This window comes from Mirounga leonina, unplaced genomic scaffold (assembly GCF_011800145.1).
Source record: "Mirounga leonina isolate KUSES-001 unplaced genomic scaffold, KU_Mleo_1.0 Mir_53, whole genome shotgun sequence".
Taxonomy (NCBI): Eukaryota; Metazoa; Chordata; class Mammalia; order Carnivora; family Phocidae; genus Mirounga; species Mirounga leonina.
In genome coordinates, this window is record NW_023270807.1 from 19,664,515 (window position 1) to 19,685,042 (window position 20,528).

The 20,528-nt window shown below is 40.6% G+C and overlaps 1 long non-coding RNA gene across 1 annotated transcript in view; it reads left to right on the forward strand.

The window, feature by feature from the left end:
• Positions 1-1,488: 1,488 nt before the first annotated feature.
• LOC118001178 overlaps positions 1,489-20,528 on the forward strand; it is a 45,756-nt gene continuing 26,716 nt past the window's right edge. The window contains exon 1 of the long non-coding RNA XR_004676637.1: positions 1,489-1,693. This is a non-coding gene — a long non-coding RNA (uncharacterized LOC118001178). The remainder of the gene's footprint in view (positions 1,694-20,528) is intronic.

The window sequence follows — 20,528 nt, forward strand, 5'->3', positions numbered from 1 at the left end:
CTTCCTTCCTTCCTTCCTTCCTTCCTTCCTTCCTTCCTTCCTTCCTTTCTTCTCTTGTGCTAATCCCATGACCTATAACTGACTTCAGGCTATTAGTAAGGGGAGATGAAGCAGTATATGAAGAAAAGGCTACAGAAGCAAGGAAGAAGGGGCGCCTGGGTGGCTCAGATGGTTAAGCGTCTGCCTTCAGCTCAGGTCATGATCCCAGGGTCCTGGGATCGAGCCCCACATCGGGCTCCTGGCTCAGCTGGGAGTCTGCTTCTCCCTCTGCCTCTCCCACTGCTCATGCTCTCTCTACCTCTGTATCTCTGTGTCTCAAATGAATAAATAAAATCTAAAAAAAAAAAAAAAAAAAAAAAAAGAAGCAAGGAAGAAGGATGGGGGTGTGTAGAGAGAGCTTGAGAAGGTCTCAGTGTGAGGGGATGTATTGGCTACAAGAGGAGGAGAAAAAGTGCTAGTGAAGCTGCAGCGATCCACCAGGTGAGGCGGTCTGGCCAGCAGGCAGAAGTCTGACGTGGGTTCAAACTGGGGCTTAGCTCCTCACGACACAGCCGGGGTTTGCCAACCAGTCAGCTGCTGTTTACTGACTTCCTGTTGCGTGCTGGGCATTGCCACACATTGTGGATGATGGCGACCATGCAGGACTCCTGCCCTCATGGAACCCAGGCATCACATTGTTAGAAAGAATGTAATTGCAGAAACACTGCAAAGGAGACATCGACGGTGTTCTGGGAGGATCTCGAGAAGGTTTTATTGACTAGGGGTGACAATTACTGTGAGACCTGAAGAATTTCCTCGACTACCTCCAGACTCTGAGTCTCCATTCTGCATCTGCGTTGCGAACGTGACAGTGCTTATGACCCAGCGTTCTTGTAAGGATTGGGAATGAGAGTTGGTAATGATTTGGTACAATTTTACTTGGGCCCCCAGACTGTAGTCTGCTGACGCCTGCCCTAGAGCATCCTTACGTGCAAGATCCAGGAGCATCTGTAGGGCTGAAGCCACCGTATCAGATGCCGAGGCAGCTGTGCCCTGCCCACCTCTCAGCCTCTGAGAAGTCGCTGTGGGTGCAGCCCCCTCTGGCGGAGTGACCTCTCTGTCACAGTCCCGCTGGTGCGGGGCAATCACCTATCACAGCTTAGGCCCAGGGCTGGCCCCTGGCAGGCTCCCCCAACTAAGCAATGAACTGCCTGTGCACAGACCATATATCCTTGTTTCCATTTCTCAGGATCTAGGACAGCAGAGCTCTGTGCCCGCTTGACTAACTCTCCTCTTCGGTCACTACCAACAACTAACCTGATCACTTTACCTATGAAACAGATAACATTTATAAAACCAGGAAGCAGAACAGACCACCACTTCATTGAGAAATAATCAAAGGAAGGCCACAAACTGAGTATTTTGCTCCAGATTTATTTGTATTTTACTTACGCATTTTCATGTTCCACCTGTTGTGAAATCCTAGCCCTTTGAATCAACCTACTCCTTCCCCCGTGTCTACAGCTAAAATTCTTCCTACGTATTGACTCAGTTTTGCACGGACACCTGCAACGCTCTTCCTTGAAACACCACGGCCCAGACCACGTCCTGCTTGGATTCTCTTACTCTGTCATTTCTGTTCCTGTATTGTCCCAGTTTACCCAGAACACCTGGCTAGTTTCCTTGTTCTTCCTTCACCTGCTGACACAGGACGGTAAGTGAAACCTTTGCCTGAGAGCCCAAGACAATTAGCATGGAAGTGAGCTGGGAAGGAGAGCATCCTCCTCTGGAGAACCTGTGAAAAGGTAGTGCTTGGAGCTGGATGATGAATTCCAAACCTCGTTCCCACACCAACGGGGGAAAGTGCTGGAAGAGCAGAGAGTGGGGACTTGCATGAAAGAGGAGTTGCGAGTGTGCTGTGAATGCCCCCCTTCTCCCACCAGCACCCCCCAAGGAGGAGGGCCAAGGGTGCTTGCCCTGTCTTCAAGGCCTGCAAGAAGGGCTTGAACAATACCGTTCCGGAGAGCTAGACACGTGCCTCTTAGAGTCACAGGGTCATTGCCAACTGAAGAGACACACTCTCCTGAGAAAGCCAACGGCCCAGAGACCAGCTGGGCGGCTGATGAAGGAGATGCTCTGGGCTCCAGATGGACCCGACCTTCTAGAGTTTATCCTGACTTTTCTCATGGATGAGATCCAGGTGTAAGCAAGAGGCAGACGCAGCGTGGGCTCACCTCAGGTCCTGTCTCAGACCACCTGGAAGAGCCTTCCAGCTCAGCTCAGAGAAGCTGAAGATGGCACCTGAGTCCTAGGGGCTTCAAGCAGCCAGCCAGGTAGAGATGCATATGCCCAGGCCCAGAGAATTTCTGGGAAGGTCCACACTGATGGGGTAGATTGCCAAAACATGCTCAAGAGCACCAGTGACAAAAACAGTGTCAACCTATCACCAGCCCCAAATGCATGAAGCCAGCTTACAATATAGCACCAGTGCGGGGAGAACATTCCCTCCCTCTCACATCGCCCACCTCCTCTTGTGGGGGGCACTCCAGCACAGCTGAGGAGACAAGGAGGAGATGGGTTAGGGGAGCAGGAAGAGGGCTGCTGACCTGCCCTTTCTTCTGCGGGCTGGCCTCCTGCCCAGGGCCAGGCCTCGCTGGAGAAAGGTGGGGAGGCACGACTTCACATCTCGTGCTCATCTGGGCTCTGATGGGGGCCTGGTGTTTCCAATTTCTGGACTGAGGATGTTTGCATTAGCTGTGAGTGACGAGGAAAATCACAGGGAGAAATGGGGGGGGGGTGGAAAACTGTTTGGTTCCTATGTTCTCCCCATATCAGGCTTGTTTAATAAATCAATTGATTTTCCCACCTGTATTTTTAACTCGTAAAGATGGTGCAGTAGTTATTATTTCTAGTGATTTTTGCCAAAATTAAAGGAAAGAAAATTGAGAGGTGAAATGATATGCTTTGGAAATGGGGAATGAGGGTGTATTTGCTAAAAGCGAAGAAATATCACAAAAGGACCTTCAGGACTGAGCTTATTCTGCCATTAACTACATCGCCACACACTGAAATAATATTTCATAAAAGTACCTCTCACAGTTCAGCTGTCTCTGGGACTCAGAATCTGTGTTTTTTTCCACTTCTGCTCTGCAGCCCTTTAGATAGGAAAACAAATAGAATCACTGGCACCTATTCAATTGGGGGAATCCCGTGGAAATACAGAAGACATTCTACTTAAGACTGAAACCTGCTGAAAAGGTTGGCTCTAAATTTCCTGTTCTCCTTAGGGAGGTATCTTAATTTGAAATTCTTGTTAAGCCAAAATGCCACAGAGGATAAAATATCTTCAGAGTTTGCTTGAGCTGGGCTGGTAGAAGGAGCCAAGGGCAAGAAAACCAGCACCTGAAATAGTCCAGCTGAGGTCGGCAGGCTCCCCAGGTGTGGGGAGTGACAGGGACGGTGGTGGCTGTGGTGTCACCTTCATTTTGCCCCAGATCATTTGCAGAATAGCTTTCTTTCACAACCAGGTATGTGTGGCACAAATACTCCTGTTGCTATGGAATTTGAAACAGGCAAGCCTTGGTTTCAGGGACCGAGGTCTTGATTTTATTTTACTTTTTATTTTTGGAAGATTTTATTTATTTATTTGAGAGAGAGACAGACAGAGATAGAAGAGAGCATGAGCTGAGCAGGGAGCCCGACGCGGGCCTCGATCCCAGGACCCTGGGATCATGACCCAAGCCGGAGGCAGACGCCCAACCGACTGAGCCACCCAGGTGCTCCCAAGGTCTTGATTTTAGAGGAAGGGGCTACTCACTTGTACCCTGAGTGTGGCCGCTCCCACCCCCTGGCCTCTGAGAATGTAGTGAGAGTGAGAGGACTCTCCTCTCTCCAGGACGTTGCTGCTGGCACCGGCCAATATCCACCCTTTATAAGGCAAACTCTTTACATCGAAAATTATTTGTATGTTGATATATAATACACAGAGTTTATATGTGTGTATATTCAAAAGAATAATAATAGAAATTAAACAAGAACTGCCACCCCCCCACACACATAAATAGATGCAGAGATCAATGGAACAAACAGAGAGCTCAGGAATAAACCTACCCTTAGATGGTCCATTCATCCATGACAAAGGAGGCAAGAATGTACAATGGGGAAAAGACAGTCTCTTCAATAAATGGTGTTGGAAAACTGGACAGTCACATGCAAAAGAATGAAACTAGACCACTTTCTCACGCCATACACAAAAATAAACTCAAAATGAGGTACCTGGGTGTCTCATTCAGTTAAGCATCCGACTCTTGATTTCAGCTCAGCTCATGATCTCAGGGTCGTGAGAGATCGAGCCCCAAGTTGGGCTCTGTGCTCAGCAGAGAGTCTGCTTGAGGTTCCCTCCCTTTCCCTCTACCATCCCCCCTTCTCTGTCTCTCAAAAATAAACTCAAAATGGATTAAAGACCTAAATGTGAGACCTGAAATCATAAACCTCCTATAAGAGAAAACAGGCAGTAATTTCTCTGACATCGGCTATAGCAACATTTTTTTTTAAAGATATGTCTCCTGAGGCAGGGGAAACAAAAGCAAAAATAAACTATTGGGACTATGTCAAATAAATTAAAAAGCTGTTGTACAACAAAGGAAACCATCAACAAAACAAAAAGGCAACCTATTGAACGGGAGAAGATATTAGCAAGTAATATATCCTATGAGGTGTTAATATCCAAAATTTAGAACTTACACAACTAAACACCAAAAACCCCACAAATAATCCAATTAAAAAATGGGCAGAGGATCCGAATAGACATTTTTCCAAAGAAGACATACAAATGACCAACAGACACATGAAAAGATCCTCATCAGTCATCATAAGGAAAATGCAAATCAAAACCATAATGAGATATCACCTCACACCTGTCAGAATGGCTAAAATCAAAAACAAAATAAGCAAGTGTTGGCGAGGATGTGGAAGAAAGCAACTCTCATCTCAGTGATCACACTGGCTTAGAACCTCCAGGCTCCGTAGGAACCAATAACCCTTCTAACTAGGACATGGCTTTGAGGTGCTGGCAAGGAAAATGCCTAGTTAGAACTTATGTGGCGCCAGGGAAGCTTCCCACAAGATATTTATGGTTCATTTACAGTCTTCCAGAACAAATATATTCAATCAGGGGTAATTTGTTATCATAAGCATTGCTGCTTCGACACACAGCTGAAATTCTACCTCTATCAGGTTTCAAGGGAAACAGAAGAGAAAAGGTAACCCAAGGTCGATTTCCCATCCATTGTGTATGTGTGGCCGCGTGCGTGTGTGTGTAGAGTATGAATAGGGATCTATTTTCATCGTTTTTGGTGTGGATAATGTGTTCTCCCAACACATTTGCCGAATAAGCCCTCTCTCCCTCACTGATCTCCAACGCCAGCTAGACCATTTTCCAGCCTTCACTGTACACCTGAGTCTGTTTACTAGCTGTCGGCGTGTCCCGGGACCACCCTGTGCTGCCTAACACCACAGTCCTAACGAATGCAGCGCTATCATAAGCCTTGGTATCTGAAGGTCAAGTCGGCCTCTTTTGCGGACGAGTTTGTCAATTTGTGATGGCGTTTTTCGTCTGCCCGCTTAGCTAGGCTCTAGTCCCAGGGAAGCGGTCCGTTGCTGTGAGGTAATGTTGCCCATGTCATTCAAGCCCTTAATCAGTTGACTTTAAGAAGATTATCCTGGATTACCTGGGTGGGCCTCATTGACTCTGTTGGAAGGACGTAGGTCGTAAGACGTAAGACGTAAGACGTAGGACGTAAGACGTAGGACGTAAGGTTCCCCAGGAGAGAGAAGGAATTCCACCTGTGGATGACGGCTTTGGCCGCTTCCGGTGGAGTTCCGTCGTGCTTATTTCCGTCGTGCTTCTGACGGCCTCCTTTACGGATTTTGAATTTGCTTAGCCAGTTCCGACAATCACGTAAGCCAGTTCCTTATGATAAATCTGTCTCTTGCTGTCTCTCTGTGTCTCGGTCTCTCTTGCTCTTTATATAAAATATATATACTATTTATTTTTTCTAATTTTATTTATTTTTATTTATCCGGGTTCTGCTTCTCTAAACCTTGGCTTGTATGCTATTCTTCTCTTCTTTATTTTGTAAAAATTACCAAATTGACTTGTCAAGCTGCGCAAAAATACATATTTGGGTTTTGATTTACATTACAGTGACTATATGCTAATTTGGGTGGGACTGATACCGTCATAAAATTGAGTCTTCCTATCCCTATTTTTCCACTTATTTAGGTCTTATGTATATCTTTCTATAAAGATACATAATTCTCTGTAAAATCTTGTTTTAGTAGTTATTACAAATGCTGTCTTTTAAACTTCTTTCTTATTACCTGAGTGCCCCTCCAAGTTCACATTCCCCCTTCGTCCCTGAGACATAATCATTCTGGTCTTTATAACAATCTCCCTTCTTCCTTCCCTCCCTCCCTCTGTCCTTTCTTCCTTCCCTAGTAGTTTTATTGCTTCTGTGAGAATTTGTCAATAGTCTGGTTCAGAGCCTTATCTAGATGGAATATGCAGCAGGTATACTTTTGTGTAGATACTTGATTTATAATCAGCGTGAGGCCACGTTATTATTGAACCTTCGCTCTTCCTGGTGAAATAAACATTACAAAGTGTCCCTTTTATCTCTTAAAGCCTTTTTTTTTTTTTTTTGCCTTAAAGTCTGCTTTGCCTGATCTTCATACACCACACTAGCTTTCTTTTTAAAGATTTTTTAAAAATTTATTTATTTTTGTGAGAGAGAGAGAGAGAGAGCAGGGAGAGGGGGCAGAGGGAGAAGCAGGCTCCCCGCTGAGCCAGGAGCCCGATGCAGGACTTGATCCCAGGACCCTGGGATCATGACCTGAGCCGAAGGCAGACGCTTAACCGACTGAGCCACCCAGGCACCCCCACACAAGCTTTCTCCCATCCTTTTATTTTCAACTTTTCTGAATTCATATGCCTTCTGACTTCTTTGTTTTGCCATCTCTTCGTGTATCTTTGCCGAGAATCCTTTACTCTTTTAATGCCCTCCAAGCTACAAAACGTACACTTTGTGTAGATTTTCAGTTAGCCTAAGTGGGAGGGTTAGTGCAAGTGAACCTCATCTGCCATTGTCAGAAGTAGTGTCATTTCTTCATGTCTGGCTTGCAAAATTAAATAGTTTTTATGTACTCATCTTACATTCTGCAGACTTCCTGAACTCTCTTACTAACTCGAGCATTTTATGTGTATATTCTTTTAGATTTCTATCTAGATAATCATGTTATCTGCAAATCCTTTCCAGTCTACAACATGAATTTCTTCTCTTCTCTTGCACTGGGAGGTACTTCCAATATAATGAAAAGAAAACAGTCATAATGGAAATCTTTGCTGCTTCCTGATTTTAGGAATCATTTAATGTTTTACTCGTAAGCAAGATATTTGCCGCAAGTTCTTTATGGATAAGCTTTATCAGATTAAGTAGGTTCCCTTTTATTTTAGTTTGCCACAAATTGTTTTTATTTTTAAAATGTAAGTGGTTATTGAATTTTACTGGAGACCATTCTGAATCTATTAAGATGATCATATGGTTTCTGTCTTTGAATCTGTTATTGTAGTGAATTGCATTAACAGATTTTTCTAACATGGGACCAGGTGTATCTTTGAATAAATCTAACTTGATCATGATGCGTTGTTATTTTTATGGGGTATTTCTTGATTTAGTGTGCTAATGTTTTATTTAGGGTTTTTGCATTTATGCTCCTAAGGGAACTTTTTTATACTGTTCATGTCTGGTTTGGGTATCAAGTTTATGTAAGTCTCATAAAATGAGTTGGGAGTGTTCTTGGTTGACCTTTCTTTAGAGGAACTAGGATAAGCTGAGAATTAACTGTTCCTTGAACACTCAAGAGAGCTTACTTCTCAGCCATCTGGGTTTTGTGTGTTCTTTGTGGGAAGACTGTAACTATTGATTTAATTTATGGGGTGGATCTACATTTATTAAAGACTCCTGCCAGGAGGGAGTGCCAGGGGGAGCCCGAGCTGTCTGGCTGCTGGCGGGCACCCATTACCTGGCTGTCCTCTGTGTCCCTCACCGGCATGCTCAGAGGTGAAATCCACATGGGCTGCATCTCCCCCCAGTGGCCACAGATGTGTGACTCTGGAGAGCTGGTTAGTGGTGGACGGACAGTCATGGCTGGGAGGAACTATCTTCCCACAGAGCCCAATTGCTTGTGGGCCAGCACTGTTGCAAGGGAGTGATTTTCCACAAAGGGGTATAGGCTTGGTCTGGTCAGGGGGCAAGAGGAGGGCAGGGAGTGACAAGTGGGAGCCATGGAGGGCTGGCTGGTGGGTGAAAGGGCAGATGGGCTCCCTGGGAGGTGTGGGAGCATGGGGAGAGCTGATGGTGGTATACTGGTCCTAGAAGCTCATGGTATGCCCCACACTGACATTTGATTGCTCGATCAGGATGTATCCCAGGGTCCAATGGTGGCAGGTCAGCAGAGGTGTGCCTGGGCAGGGGGTGGTGTTTGAGCAGCAGCTCTTTACCAACAAGTGAGGGAGTCTATACAAATGTTAATGTCTGTTCGGGCACCTGGGTGGCTCAGTTGGTTAAGCATCTGACTCTTGATTTTGGCTCAGGTCATGATCTCAGGGTTGTGAGATGGAGCCCCATGTCCATCTCTGTGCTCAGTGCTCAGCAGGGAGTCTGCTTGAGGTTCTCTCCCTCTGCCCCTCCCTCCTCTCACACTCTCTCTCCCTCTCTAAAGTAAATAAATAATTCTTAAAAATTAAAAAAAAAAATCTGTTACAGCTGTTCTAAGCATGAGCTCTGATCACAGGATATATGTTTTTGGATTTTTCCCCCAGCTCTTTAAGGATTATATATCACAGGCTTCTGGTTTCGTTGTTTTGTGAGAGATCAACTATTAGTCCACCTGTCAGTTTTGTATTGATAATTTATCTTTTTTCTCTGACAGTGTTTAAGATCTTTTTCCTCTTCTTGTGTTTTGCAGTTTCATGATGATGTAGCTAAGTGTTATTTCTTTTTATTTATTCTGCTTGGGTTTTCTGATCTGAGAATTAGAATCTTTCATCAGTATGGGAAAGTTGTCAGCTATTATCTCTTGAATACTGCCCCTCCCCATTCTCTCAGTTATCTCCTTCTGGATTGTATATTGTGCCTTCTCACTTTTTCCCCATTTTAAAAAATTCATTTAATAGAGAGAGAGAGAGAGAGAGCACAAGCAGGAGGAGTAGCAAAGGGAGAGGGAGAAGCAGGCTTCCCATGGAGCAGGGAGCCCAACTTGGGGCTCAATCCCAGGACCCCAGGATCATGACCTGAGCTGAAGGCAGATGCTTAACCGACTGAGCCACCCAGGTGCCCCTCCCCCCCTTTTATCACTTCATTTTGCTCTGATGTCTCCTGGGTAATTTTATCAGGTCTAAATTCCACCTCATTGATTCTTTCATCAGCCATACCTAATGTCATATTTAAACGTCATATTGAGTTTCATTTCTATGTGGTCCTTTTCCAGAATTGTCTGGTCACCTTTGATAGCCTCTTATTTCTTCATCACATTTCAAAAATCTTAAACATGCTTATTTTAAATGTTATTGGCTAATTTCTATGTTTGAAGTGTTTGTGGGTCTGCTGTGATTTATCATTTTGTTGTTTCTCACTCAAGGTGGCTAATTGCCTCTTATTTACTAATTTTTTCCTGTAAGGTCTCATTCTTTACAGCTTTATCTGTGGGAAATCTTTGAGATTTTGAGTTTGGAGTGCTTGGACCAAAAACTTGACGCCTTTAAGCAAAATTTTTATATTGGGGGTTTGGAGGCATCACACATGCATAGTTGACTTTTGAACAACATGGGTTTAAACTGTGCAGGTTCACTTATATGTGGATTTTTTCCCCCATAAATATAGTACAGTACTGTAATGTATTTTCTCTTCCTTATGAATTTCTTGATAGCATTTCTTTTCTCTAGCTTACTTTATTGCAAGAATATAGTATGTAATACATATATAAAATATGTGTTAATTGACTATTTTCATTACCTGTAAGGCTTCTGGTCAACAGTAGACTATTAGTAGTTTTGGGGGAGTCAAAAGTCATACACAGATCTTCAACTGCAGGGGGGATCAGCACCCCTAACCCCCATGCTGTTCAAGAGCCAACTGTAGTGTGAATTCCAGATCCAAACCCATTTGACTGTGAGCTTGTAGTTAACAGCCTTCATAAAAAGATTACAGGGGCTCCTACCAGTCTACCCAGAGGCAAGGCAAAAATAGCCAAGCAGAATACTACTACCTGGTTTGTCTGTGGAAGAGCATGTATGGAGAAGCTCTTTTTTATTTACTCTGGATGTCACCCTTTGAGAATCTCAGCATTTAGAGTCATGGTTCTCCTGTCAAACCTCCCAGACTTCCCACCTAACTTGGTGTTGACATTCCCTGGGCCAGGTTCCTGGCCAGATTAACCAGATTTTTCTTTCTTCTTTTTCTTCTTCTTCTTCTTCTTCTTTTTTTTTTTTTTTAAGATTCATTTATTTATTTTAAAGAAAGAGAGAGCGCAAATGAGAGAGCGAGCATGGGGGGAAGGGCAGAGGGAGAGGGAGAAAGAGAATCTCCAACAGACTTCTGATGAGTGAAGAGCTTGATGCGGGGCTCAGTCCCAGGACCCTGAGATCATGACCTGAGCCAAAATCAAGAGTTGGATGCTCAACCTACTGAGCCACCCAGGTACCCCAACCAAATTTTTCTATGTGCTGTACCAGGTAAGGTTTCACCTTTGGTATGGCATCATATTGCTGGGGATGGGTATATACTTTATTTTTAAAAAGAACATTTCTTTATTCTTTCCTCTCTTCACCCTCCCTTTGCCCTATCTTTATCTGTCAGGTTATAGGGCTTTCAGCCAGAGGAATGACTCTTCCACACTACCAACCCCTCAAGAAGAGTTCAAGTAGCTAAAAATGAAAGGGCAACTAATCACTTACACAATTATTTAAATTTCTAACAGAATCCAGAGATCCTGTTCAGTGAAATTTACTATAAAACACACACACACACACACACACACAGCCTCTGCTATATATTAGACATTGTTCTAAGTAATTTACAAATATTAACTCCTTCAATGCTTGTTAAAACCCTATGAGTTAGGTAAAATTACCTTTCCTATTTATAATAAGGAAACTTAGACCAGAGAGATTAAGTTCTAGGATCATAGAACCAGTAAGTGGGGAAGCCAGGATTGAAATCCAGGCAGCCTGACTCTGGTGACCTATTGCTGGAGGAGGCCATCGAAAGGATATGACCACCTGTTGGTCCTCAAGCTGGATGTTGGCAATCAGAGGCTCCTCAACCTCTCTGCTGTCCTTGGAACATATGTTCTGCCTACCACTCACACAGTGGGAGCCATTTTCAAGGATGCAGTCTTGAGAGCACAATTTGTTGAGATCGTCTGGAATGAACACATGACTGAACCCAGTTAAAGCTTCTATATAAACTTTTGAGATTCTAGTGGGCAGATGTGGAGATCTCATCTTATGACCACTTCAGCAAGCCTCAGATGTAAGTTCCCTTGCTTATTAAACCTGCCCCTTACCAATCTGGAGTGCTCCATCTCTTTCTTTGGTCTCTTCTTGCCTGCCAAGTATGGGGACCAGTTTACGAACCAACACTAACTGCATAAGCCACACACAATGCAGTCCTGTGGTAATTCTTCATTCATTCTTCTTGATCTGTCTCCAGCATTGTTCTGTTGGGTTTCCTAAACATTCTTCCTAGGTATTACACATTTTTTGAGATAATCCCAGAAAATTCATTATTCTACAAACATTCCTGATGTATTAGCCAGGTTTAAGTTGCCTCATAGGAAATGGGAAAAGAGTGAAACTGGGGAGAAGGGAAATGGAGTTCTGGTGCTAATAAGCTGAAAAGGACAACACTGAATGAATGCTAGTTAATGGGGGAATCTCCGTGGAACCAAAGGCTTCAAGGTTCCAGATCAACTCTCAAGAGTCTACTCCCACCCATGTTCCTTAAAATTTTTTCTTAGTTTTTACAGTTGCCTGAGTGGAATGCTGTGATGGTATGGAGAATGTTTTGGATGTATATTTAAAGGACCAGCAGTCTAATTTCTACTTTTCACTAGCTATGTAGGCTGGTAATTTAACTGCTTTGAACCTCAGTATCCTCATCTATAAAAAGGAAATGCTAATAGCTGTCCTGCTTGCCTGCAAGTTCTGTGCTATATAATTCTATGCTATATAATTATTGTTGATAATAGTAATAATAGTTTATGGTAACACACCTATAGCCAATCATAAGTGAAGTAAAGGAAAGAAGTAAAATTCAAGTCAGTATGTTTTACTGTTTATTAAAAGATTGAGTGAATCTTTTGGATTCAGTGGTTTTCTTTTCTTTTTTTTTTTTTTTTTTTATGCTTTCTGCTACTGAGCCCACATCAGCAAAATAACCAAATCTGATTTTAGGGTGTAGGTTTTTAATTTTTATAATAACTTCCTCAATAAGAAGTTCTCCAGGTAAATGTGCATTTGGTCCTTTAGAGATTCTGCATGTAGTTTCAGGAATATTACAGACTTCTTGTGCATCGTCCATCTCTTAAGGGACATGGACTTTTGGTTATAACCCATTTTTAAAGTTTCCATAGTTGCACCTATAATAGACCACTGGGAATAGGAATCTTCACTGAATTTGTCAGTGAATAAATTAGAGAAAGGTGGATAAGCTGTTGGGCATCTAGCAGCCTGGAGCTGCACAAATTTTAGAGGAATTTTTTTTGATCATTTAGGTAAAAATATCTTGAACTGTATGATCTTTTTCTTTTTTTGCTATGTATACTTTCATTAGCTTTATAATATTCTCCAAAGAATTTCTCTCTGCACTGGAGAAGCATTTTTGTGAGTTGATGGTGGCTAAGAGTTTATAGAGTTTCAGGATTTGACATAGACCTGTAAGTATTCCATATTCTTTGAAACTGCAACAATGTAATCACATTGGTCAAACTGTAATATGACACAGAGCAACCTAATTCCCTTTTTTAAAGGAATTCTTGGCCTTCAAAGAGGCTGAGATGCAAGTTATATGAACAGTAGCTTGTTCATTTATTGCACAATATATGTATGGAAACAAGTTTTTTGGGTCAGATTGTCAACTTTTTAATTTTAATTCCAGTTGGTTAACAGACAGTGTTATATTAGTTTCAGGTGTACAATATAGTGATTCAACACGTCTCCCAGTGCTCATCATAAGTGCCCTCCTTCATCCTCATCACCTATTTCGTGCACTCCCCACCCACCTCCCCTCTGGTAACCATCACCTTGTTCTCTATATTAAGAGTCTGTTTCTTAGTTTGCCTCTCTCTCTCTTTTTTACCCCTTGCTCATTTGTTTTGTTTCTTAAATTCCATATATGAGTGAAATCATATGGTATTTGTCTTTCTCTTGCGGGCTTAATTCACTTAGCATTATCCTTTCTAGCTGTATCCATGTTGCTGCAAATGGCAAGATTTTATTCTTTTTAATGGCTTAATAATATTCCATTGTATGTGTGTGTGTGTGTGTGTGTATGTATGGTATACATATGTATGGTATACATATACACACACACACCACTTTTTTATTCATTCATCAGTTGATGGACACTTGGGCTGCTTCCATAATTTGGTTATTGTAAATAATACCACTATAAACATAGGGGTGCATGTATCCCTTTGAATTAATGTTTTTGTGTTCTTTGGGTAAATACCCAGTAGTGTAATTGCTGGATCATAGAGTAGTTCTATTTTTAAGTTTTTGAGGAAACTCCATACTATTTTCCAAAGTGGCTGCATCAGTTTGCATTCCCATCAACAATGCATGAGTGTTCCTTTTTCTCCACATCCTCACCAACACCTGTTGTTTCTTGTGTTGTTGATTTTAGCCATTTTGACAGGTGTGAGGTGATAGCTCATTATAGTTTTAATTTGCATTTCCCTGATGGTAAGTGATGATGAGTATCTTTTCATGTGTGTTGGCCATCTGGATGTCTTCTTTGGAGAAATGCCTGTTCATGTCTTCTGCCCATTTTTAATTAGATTATTTGTTTTTTTGGTGTTGAGTTATATAAATTCTTCATATATTTTGGATACTAACCCTTTATTAGATATGTCATTTGCAAATATCTTCTCCCATTCCATAGGTTGCCTTTTAGTTTTGCTGATTGTTTCCTTCACTGTGCAGAAGTTTTTATTTTTATGGAGCCCCAAATGTTTATTTTTGCTTTTGTTTCCCCTGTGTTAAGAGATATATCTAGAAAAACATCACTACTGTTGATGTCAGAGGTTATTGCCTGGGTTCTCTTCTAGGATTTTTATGGTTTCAGGTCTCACTTTTAGGTCTTTGATCCATTTTGAATTTATTTTTGTATATGGTATAAGAAAGTAGTCCAGTTTCATTTTTTTGCATGTTGCTGTCCAGTTTTCCTAACACCATTTGTTGAAAGGACTGTCCTTTACTCAGTAGATATTCTTCCCTGCTTTGTCAAAGATTAATTGACCATATAGTTGGGGGTTTATTTCTGTTTTTTTTTCATCTGTTATATTGATCTATGTGTCCATTTTTGTACCAGTATCATACTATCTTGATTACTACAATTTTGTAATATAACTTGAAGTCTGAAATTGTGATGCCTCTAGCTTTGCTTTTCTTTTTCGAGATTGCTTTGGCTATTCAAGATCTTTTGTGGTTCCAAACAGATTTTAGAATTGCTCATTCTAGCTCTGTAAAAAATGCTGTTGGTATTTTGATAAGGATTGAATTAAATATGTAGATGGCTTTGGGTAGTATAGACATTTTAACAATATCTGTTCTTCTAATCCATGAGCATGAAATGTCTTTCTATTTCTTTGTGTCATCTTCAGTTTCTTTCATCAGTGTTTAATAGTTTTCGGAGTACAGGTTTTCCTCCTCTTTGGTTAGGTTTATTGCTAGGTATCTTACTGTTTTTGGTGCAATTGTAAATGGGATTGTTTTCTTACTTACTCTTTCTGCTGCTTCATTACTGATGTATAGAAACGCAACATGTTTCTGTACATTGATTTTGTATCCTGTGACTTTACTGAATTCGATTATCAGTTCTATCAGTTTTTTGGTGGAATCTCTGGATTTTCTATATATAGTATCATGTCATCTGCTAATAGTGAAAGTTTTACTTTTTACTTACTGATTTGGATCTCTTTTCTTTCTTTTTTGTTGTCTGACTGCTGTGGCTAGGACTTCCGGTACTATTTTGAATAAAAGCAGTGGGAGTCGACATCCTTGTCTTGTTCCTGACCTTAGGGGAAAAGCTTTCAGTTTTTCCCCATTGAGGATGATGTTAACTATAGGTTTTTCATATATGGCCTTTATTATGTTGAGGTGTGTTCCCTCTAAACCTACTTTGTTGAGGGTTTTTATCATAAATGGGTGTTGTACTTTGTCAAATGCTTTTTTTTTTTTTTGCATCGTTGGGAATGATCATATGATTCTTATCCTTTTTCTTATTGATGTGATGTATCATGTTGATTGATTTGTGAATATTGAATCACCCTTGCAACCCAGGAATAAATCCCATTTGATCAGGGTGAATGATTTTTTTTTAACGTATTGTTGAATTCAGTTTGCTAGTGTTTTATTGAGAATCTTTGCATCTATGTTCATCAGGGATATTGGCTGGTAGTTCTCTTTTTTAGTGGTGTCTTTACACAGTTTTGGTATCAAGATAAGAGTAGCCTCATAGAATGAAGTTGCAAGTTTACCTTCCTTTTCTATTTTTTGGAATAGTTTGAGAAGAATGAGTATTAACTCCTCTTTAAATGTTTGGTAGAATTTGCCTGTGAAGCCATCTGGTTCTGAACTTTTGGTTTTTGGGAGTTTTTAAAATTTTTCTCATTTGTCATTTTACTTACTTGAGTCCTTTCTCTTATTTTCTTGATAAGTCTGGCTAGAGGTTTATCAACTTTATTGATTTTTTTTCAAAGAGCTAGTTCTTGGTTTTATTGATCTGTCCTGTTGTTTTTTTAGTTTCTATGTCATTTATTTCTGCTCTAATCTTTATTATTTCCTTGCATCTGGTGGTTTTAGGTTTTGTTCATTCTTTTTCTAGCTCCTGTAGGTGTAAGGTTAGGTTGTTTATTTGAAAATTGTCTTGCTTCTTGAGGGAGACCTGTATTGTTATAAACTTCCCTCTTAAAACTACTTTTGCTGCAGCACAAAAGTTTTGGACCGACGTTTTAATTTTCATTTGTTTCCATGGACGTTTTTATTTCTTCTTTTATTTCCTGATTGACTCATTCACTGCTTAGTAGCATGTTATATAACCTCCATCTATTTGTGGTCCTTTCAGATTTTTTCTTGTAATTGACTTCAAGTTTCATAGCATTATAGTCAGAAAAGATGTATGGTATGACTTCAATCTTGAATTTGTTGAGGATGGTTTTATGGGCTAATATGTGATCTATTCTGGAGAATATTCTGTGTGGACTTGTAAAGAATGTGTATTCTGCTGCTTTAGGATGGAATGTTCTGACTATATCCGTTAAATCTATTTGGTCCAGTGTGTCATTCAAAGCCACTGTTTCCTTGCTGATTTTCTGTTTATATGATCTGTCCCTTGATATAAGTGGGGTGTTAAAGTCCCCTACTATTGTTGTGCTATTAATTAGTTCCTTTATGTTTATTATTAACTGTTTAATGTATTTGGGTGCTCCCGTGTCAGGTGTATAAATATTTACAATTGTTATATCTTGTTGGATTATCCCCATTATTATTATATAGTGTCCTTTGTCTCTTAATAGTCTTTGTTTTTAAAGTCTATTTTGTCTGATGTAAGTATTGCAACTCCAGCTTTCTTTTGACATCCATTTGTGTGATAAATGTTTTTCCCCACCCTCACTTTCAATCTGCAGGTATCTTCAGGTCCAAATGAGTCTCTTGTAGGCAGCATATAGATGGGTCTTGTTTTTTTTTCTTTCTTTCATTCTTTTTTTTTAATCCATTCTGTGATCCTATGTCTTTTGACTGGAGCATTTAGCATATTTACATTCAAAATAATTATTTTTTATTGTATTTATGTATATGTATTTGTTGTCATTTTATTGCTTGTTTTGTGGTTATTTCTGAAGATTTTCTCTGATCCTTTCTTTCTCTCTTTCATAGTTTGCTGATTTTCTTTAGTGATGTATTTGGCTTTCTCTTTATTCTTTGCATACTTATTAGTGGTTTTTGATATATGGTTACCATTAGGTTTGTATATAACCTCTTTGGCATATAGCAATCTATATTAAGTTGATGGTTGTTTAAAAAAAAGTTGATGGTCATTTAAGTTTGAGCCCATTCTTTCCCCCTCTCCTCCCCATGTTTTAGGTATATGTTATTGTATTTTATATCCTTTTTGTATGACTTCCTTGACTGATTTTTTAATAGAAATATTCATTTTTACTACTTTTGTGTTTCCTACCTTTATACTGTCATTTTGATCTCTCCCTTCCACTCAGAGTCCCTTTAATATTTCTTATAGGGCTGAACTCCTTTAGTTTTTATTTGTCTGGGAAACACTTTATCTCTCCTTCTATTCTGAGTGATAACCTTGCCGGATAGATTATTCTTGGCTGCACATTTTTCCCATTCAACACTTTGAATATATCATGCCACTCACTTTCTTCTGGCTTACAAAGTTTCTGTTGAAAAAAATCCTCTTGTATCATTATGAGTTTTCCTTTTAAGTTACTGCTTTTGTCTTGCTGCTCTTAAATTTTTTTACACTATATTTTGCAAGTTTAATTACAATATTTCTTGGTGTGGGTCTGCTTTTGTTGATTTTGATTGGAGTTCTGTATGCTTCCTGGATCTGGACATCTGCTTCTTTCCCCAGATTAGGGAAGTTTTCAGCTATTATTTTTTCAAATAAATTTTCTGCCCCCTTTACTCTCTATTCTTCTGAGACTCCTATAATAGGAATATTATTACTTTTGATAGAGTCACTGAGTTCCCTAAATCTATTCTCATTTTGCATAGTTCTTTTTTTCTCTCTTTTGTTCACCTGGATTACTTTCTATTCCTCTGTCTTCTAGGTCATTAATTCATTCCTCTACTTCTTCCATTCTGCTGTTTATTCTGTCAAGCATGTTGCTCATATCATTTATTGAGTGCTTTATCTTTGCTATGTTACCCCTTATGTCTGTGTTAAGGGTCTCACTCATGTCTTCCACTTTTCTCAAATCCAGTGCGTGTCCTTATGATGATTGCTTTAAATTCGCTATCAGATGTGTTACTTATAACTGTTTCACTTAGATCTCTGGCCATAGCCTTGTCCTGTTCTTTCATTTGGCATACATTTCTCTGAATCCTCATTTTGTCTGCCTCTCCGTGTCTGTTTCTCTGTGTTAAGAAAGTCAGCTATGTCTTCTGCTCTTGAAAGGAATGACTTTATGAAGAAGAGGTCCTGGAGTGCCTTGCAAGGCAGAGCCCCCATTCACCAGAAGCTGGCACTTCAGGAGAGAGTGTCCTATGTGGGTTGTTTATGCCCTTCTCTTCTGTCTGAGTTACTTTTCCTTTCAGTTCAGTCGTCTGCACTGACTCTTTGTCTGTTGTGCTTGCTTTCTGTGCTGTTAGTGGGACACAGGCATGCCAGTTCCAAGGGGGTATGCCTGCCAGGGAACTTGGGAGCAGGGCAACAGTGTTAGCAAAATTTGTTCTGGGCCACTAGTCCTATCCTGGACCTGTTCCCCCCCCCCCGCCCCCCGCAACCAAGCTCTATGGCAGGTGGGGCTATGCGTCGGGGTGGTGGTGGTTGGGGGCCTAAAGCCGGGTGCAGCTGGGCCTGGTGTGGGACCAGAGCTAGGAGCATATGACTGGGCATGGTGCCTGCGGCAATTGCATATGTGTGGCTAAAAGCAGTTTTTAAAAAAGTAGCAAGAGTTTTACACAGGTGTTTATGCTAAAACGGATCAAATGATAAGCTTAAAATTTATGGATTTCACTGTATATGAATGATACAAAAATACTATAAACAAACATTGAATTCTAGTGAAAATATTTAAGGTGAAGTGTACTGTTGTTTATAACCTACTTTGAAATATATAAAAAAAATCACCTGGATTGACAAAAGGATGGATGGATAGATCTGTGATAAAGCAAACAAAGAAAAATGTGAACAGTTGGAGAATCTAGGTGGTGGGTGTTTGATGACTATTTTATAATTCTTCAGCTTTTTAATATGTTTCAACATTTTCATAATTACATGTAGCCAGGAGGGGGAGGAAAGTAGCCAAGGCTATGTCCCTACATCACTAGAAATTCTTTCTGAGTGCCTTATTTCTCCCTTGTCAACAAATATACTGATATAGTATTCTGTACACACAGCCAGCCCATGAAAGAGAGAAAACTAACATACAGGCAGGAAACAAGAGCCCCCTGACTCCCCAGAAATGGCATTTGGGGTTATGAGCCTGGAATGCCCTAATGAAAGGTAGAGCTATTCATGTGGCTCTTGCATGTGTCAAGCTTTGCCCTAAGCACTTTTGAATGTCACTCATTTTAATCCTCCCAGCAATTCTCTAAGCGGGGGAAGGTAGAAGGCATTATTTTCACATTACAGATGAAGAAACTGAATCTAGAGGAGGGCATTTCTTTGGATTTTAGGAGGCCAGAATGATGAGAGAAAACTTAACCAGAAATTAGGGAACAACAATAGGCCAACTTTCATTAACATTGAACTGTGCTTTAATATCTAGCTTGTGCTTGTCTGTCAAGGAAATCAAAAGGAAAGAGAGAAGGGTCATGACTTTTGGGAAGCTGGATCTTGGAGCTTTCTATGATGGTCAAAGGAAACAGGCATTGATTCATTAACTTGGTAAATATTTACTGAGCATCTACTATGTTCAAGTACTGTTCTAGTTGCAGGGGATATGAGAGTAATCAAGACAGATAATGTCTATTATCTTGTGGACTTCCATTGCAGCGGGCATCTGAAAAGTTAGTGATAGACAGCTTCCATCCCAGGAGAAATCTCTTTGTGAGGTTATGTAGGAAACTCTCTTGTCTGGCAGGATATTTTTGTACCCCTAGGACCTGGCACTGAGCCCACATATAGTGGCTTATAGAATGGAATAAAGGCCTTTAAAGTCTTAAGCATCTGCAAGTTTATACTGCTTCCCATCCCCATCTGCCATATATAATTCAAAATAAAACAATATGAAATAGAAAAATATGGGTGAAAAGTCGATCCAAGTTTAGATTTTTCCAGTGATGATTACATTCCTATGAAGTATTAAATCCTTCCCTACCACGGCCTGACCAATGTATTTTCTCTATGTATCCTTGCTTTGCCCTAAGCATGGGCTTACTCTGCCAACTGGGGAATCCAGCAGTGGTATGTACTCATACACATTTGTTAATTACAGAAAAAATAGTTTTAGAGAGGACTGAAGTTTCTCCAGGCCTGGCAGTGGTATCTACTTAATTTCATCTCAAGCTAAAACATCTTTTA